The following is a 4,773-nucleotide window of genomic DNA, read 5'->3' as shown; positions in this document are numbered from 1 at the left end:
TGCAGGCCAGAGAGAAATGAGTCACCCAGACTTATCAGAAGATAGCAGGTAAAGATCACAAACTGTCTCAGGTGACAAACTGTCACCAGGGACCCAAGCTGACTACAGACTATAGAGTTATATATGCTGTGGTTGAAACTTCTCTGTCTCTCTGTCTCTCTTTCTCTCTCTCTCTCTCTCTCTCACACACACACACACACACACACACACACACACACACAAAACCCCTTCCCCCATCAATCTGCTTTATTATCATCTGGGTTTACAAGATTATGTGATAACGGCAGATTTTTTAAATTTTAATATTTTGATAAATTATTTTCCCACTAACAATTTATATATATCTAATTGACCCCTTTCTATGTGCATCTTACAATAACACATACAATATTATATATGTACAATAATACTATACAATACAATAATACCATAAAGTAGAAATTTATAAATAGAGAGCAAATCAAGATTACAGAAAGATAGATTTTAGCAGATTCAGATCAGGAAGGAAGTTAGAACATAAACAAGCAAACAGAGGATTCTAAGCTTGAGTTTTGAAATCAATTTTTCCTCTTGGTAGAAAAATGAATAAAAAGAGCTACAATTTATTGAGTCTTTTTTATGTGCCCAGCACTATGCTAAGCAGGTGACATACATGAGCCCAGCCCTCCCCCAGACCTGAGAGGATGGATTATCATCCCATCGACTGATGGGTTTAGCGGGTCCTCATACCGTGCCAGAGATCAGACAGCTCTTAAGACTAGTTCTTTTGACCCCAGGTTTCTGCCCCAGAGCACGAGACTCTTCCTCTCTGGGGAGTCTGTGACATGTGCTGAGGATGTGGGTATTGGTCACCAAGCCAATTTTATTTCATCTCAAACCCCAAAGGAAGACTCTTACAGGAGATTTCATCCCAAGATGAATGCACAACAATGTCCACATCAGTTTCAGAGGGAGAAACTGATCAATCCACAAAGATCCCACCATGATCCACCAGATTGCTACAATGTGGTGATGTATTATGTACAAAAAATAAAATGTTCATTATAAGGTGGCAAATATGCTGCCCTCACAATTGCTGGCAGGAGACAGAGGGGGACAAGCTCCGGGCAGCCAAGCTGTTCAATTTTCCTTGATTTTGCCCATATTGCACCATAATGCCATCCTTATTAGAAGACAAATACTAAAAAGGACAAATCCTGTCGTTTGGAGAAAACATCCCCAGAGCACTCTTCGTCCACACTCTCACTTAAGTGTAAACCTGGGTTCTGCAGTGTGAAAGAATCGAGTTCAAGTTCTGGCTGTGCCCTCACTAGATTCCCTTGGCAAGTCATCTACCTCCTCTAATAATAACAGCTCTGACCCCATAGGATTATTGTGCAGGTAAGGAGTGAGATGCTGGCAGTTTTGTCCCATGTCTGGCACACAGCAAGTGCCTAATAGATGGGAGTTATAATTATGCAGTAGCTTGGATTACAGCCCATCCCTGGACCGGTCACGCTGGCCAGAGGGATGTTGTACTCTCCTTGGCCTGGCTTGGGTCACAGAGTGACGCTCTGAGAGATGATATTGATTGCAGCGTGGGCATGGACTCGGGGTTGCAGGAAGGAAAGAGTGGGAAGCAGAGATTAGGAGCCTATTGCAGGGATCAAGGCAAGAGATGGTCGTGGTTTGAAAGAGGGTGGTGACTGTGGTGCCAGAGTTGAGGTCCAGGCATTGTGTTCCTGGCAAGCTGTGGGTGGTGAGTAATGCGTTCTCCCAGCTGTACTAGTAGCTCTGCTTCTTCTTACCCGTGTGCATAGGGACAGAGGATGCCAGAGGGACCAAGGTGAGGCAATGCATACCATGGACGCATCTGCAAGGCTGAATAACAGGCTATCCTTCCTATATCAGGTCAGGCCACCAGATAATGCCTTCCTTTGATCTTGGATTTCTATAAAAAGGAACCCCACGGAGGAAGGGCTTACTGCAAAGCCAGAAGCAAGCTCAAGAGCACACCGGCAGTCATGTAACCATGGGTGACAGGCGGTCCTTAGGCATGGGGAGTTGGGAACTGCCTTCCTCACGCCTCTACTGCTCATCCTTGATTGCAAGCAAGTCCCTGGGTTTCAAAACAGGAAGTAGCCCAACTTGGGCTGCTGTTCTTCCTGGCAGCTTCCCTTCTCGGCAGCCCCTCCTTCAGACAGAGGCGAGACAGCTGTTCCACAAAGAGTGACGCCACACCCTTCGTGGAGCTCTGGGGCTGGAGACATGAATGGCCCTGGACGGGGGACCCTGGGAAGCATGGTAGAGCTTCGGCATGGCCCACTACCGCTCTACAAGGCACGCTTGGGATTAATCAAGCAAGAACCGCATGAGAGGGAAAGGGACATGATAGGCCTTGAGAGCTAGCCATGTGCCAGGGGTTGGGTTAGGATGTTTTATCTTGGAGATGGCTTTCAGTGACCCTGAGAGGTGGGCATTGTATCTCTCATGGGATAAGCTCAGAGTTAGCAAGTGATGCAGCCAGGACTCACATGTCAGTCGGACTCCAAAAGTCTGTACTTTCTTAGTCAATCACCTGGTCGTCTTCACGTCCACAGTGAACCCATGACTCCACTGAGTTGGAGAAGCATTCAGAGCAGTCAGAGACTGCCATCACCTACTGCCAGGAGATAAGAACAGCCTCGTAGTTGTGTATACACATACACAGATATGCATGCACTTTGCACATTGTAGAAGGTAATGAAAACGTTAGGGTTTATCATTATGAGCAGCTCTACTATTTATCATACTGATTCCCCTCTTAAATTAGAACAGTCTAATTTCCTTGAAGTCAGGAAGCACCTCTATCTGTTTCATCTTGTTCACCCAAAGGATGGTACCCCATCAATATCTCACACGTGGCAGGTGCTGGCTGTGTTATGCTTAAAAGGAAATGAATTGAATTATATGTTTTATCTGTGCTTTGCAGTTCTTTGGAATTTAAAAGGGAGCCAGTAGTCCACAAATTTTACTGCTTTGTCAATGGTAAAGAGCTTTTCAAAAGGAAACATTTTCTTTAAACTCCAAAGGGGTTGGTAAACATAGGTTTGAAGGAGTATAAGGGCACGATATTCCAGCTCGTTTCTCAGAAGGGGTCTCATGTCTCACACGTACGCAATTGTGCTGTGTCCAAGACTCTCATTATGCTTTTAAGTTTGGCTTTGATGAGAGCCTGACCAACACCCAAAGGCCTCTCCAGCCTAAACTAAGGCTTGTCTTGCCAGAAACCAAAGTTCCCAGCCATTAATCAATGTCTGGTCCCTATCAGGCTGAGAATAGACCACTTGCCTGTAAAGATGTTCAAGGAAACTGCCAGTGGCTTCCAGGAATAGGTGGTATGAGTGGGAAAAACATAAGTTATCAGGGGGGTGGGGTTGAGTGGATAGACAATGAGGGACCACTGTCAACGGTTTTATCCAAGTAGAGTATGATTTTGAGAAAAATTAAAATAAAATAAAAGGAATAAACTAAGGTCAGTGTCACTTCCTAGTTCATTCTGGGTTGGACTTCAAACACTGATTATTTGTGTTCAGTCTTTTCTAGGAGGCAAGATGTGATTGCAACTGAAGTACATTGATTAACCCAAAATAACTTTCCCTCAATTTGCTGGATGCTCGAGAATACTCTGGAGACCTCGCTTTTGTTTTGAGTTAGCCATTTGGGAGCTTGGCGCTGATCCTTGTGCAACCATTCAAACTGAGTGAACCAGAAAAATGTCAGCAACTACACAAGGACATATAGCATAGTTTAATTAGTTTAGAGAGAGGGTGGGTCCCCCCCTGGGTCCCCCCCTTCTCCCTAAACATCACTCAAGCAAATTGTTTTTTTTATGGTACTTGTTAAAATAATTTCATGGTTGCAGTTTTGTTCTCATGCTAACTGAGCAGGACCGCGTGGGTTATTAAAAAGGGTAGTCAGGGCTTCCCTGGTGGCGCAGTGGTTGAGAGTCTGCCTGCTAATGCGGGGGACGCGGGTTCGAGCCCTGGCCTGGGAAGATCCCACGTGCCGCGGAGCGGCTGGGCCCGTGAGCCACAACTGCTGAGCCTGCGCGTCTGGAGCCTGTGCTCCGCGGCGAGAGAGGCCGCGGCGGTGAGAGGCCCGCGCATCGCGATGAAGAGTGGCCCCCGCTTGCCACAACTGGAGAAGGCCCTCGCACAGAAACGAAGACCCAACACAGCCAAAATCAATCAATCAATCAATCAATCAAAACATACGCATCTGATTCAAGATCCTCATTAAAAAAAAAAAAAAAAAAAGGGTAGTCAGCCTGGCAACGTTGGGTGCATTCTCTCTGCTTTTAAAAAACAGAGGGGTTTAATCACCTGGCTTGTGCAATGGCACATGAAAGAACCCAATCTTGAATGTCAGCGCAAGGCTGAAGCGTCTGTTAATAATAGTCACTAGCTAGGAAATTCTTCTGCTGACTTTTATCAGGAATTTTCCATAGTAAGCGAGGCTGCCCACGGCAAGCTGGCCTGTGGGATTTTCATTCCATCACGTACATTTTTCTGTTCATCGTGGTAAGGAGAACATTACTTACTGGAACATGTGACCGGAGTTATGCTCTCTGGGAATGGAAACCTTGCTCTTCTTCCTCCTCGGGACAATTCTTCAAAGAGATTGGAGAACTGTTCTCTTTAAAGGAAGACAAGCCACCCTGGTTTCAAAATATTGGTCTGCTGCGTTCATTCCAAGCCCCCAAGTCGTCACTCTGTGTCACTCAATCTCATCATACACATCTTGCAGGCATCA

The sequence above is a fragment of the Balaenoptera acutorostrata genome, chromosome 2 (assembly GCF_949987535.1).
Source record: "Balaenoptera acutorostrata chromosome 2, mBalAcu1.1, whole genome shotgun sequence".
Classification (NCBI taxonomy): Eukaryota; Metazoa; Chordata; class Mammalia; order Artiodactyla; family Balaenopteridae; genus Balaenoptera; species Balaenoptera acutorostrata.
This window is presented reverse-complemented; position numbering follows the sequence as displayed.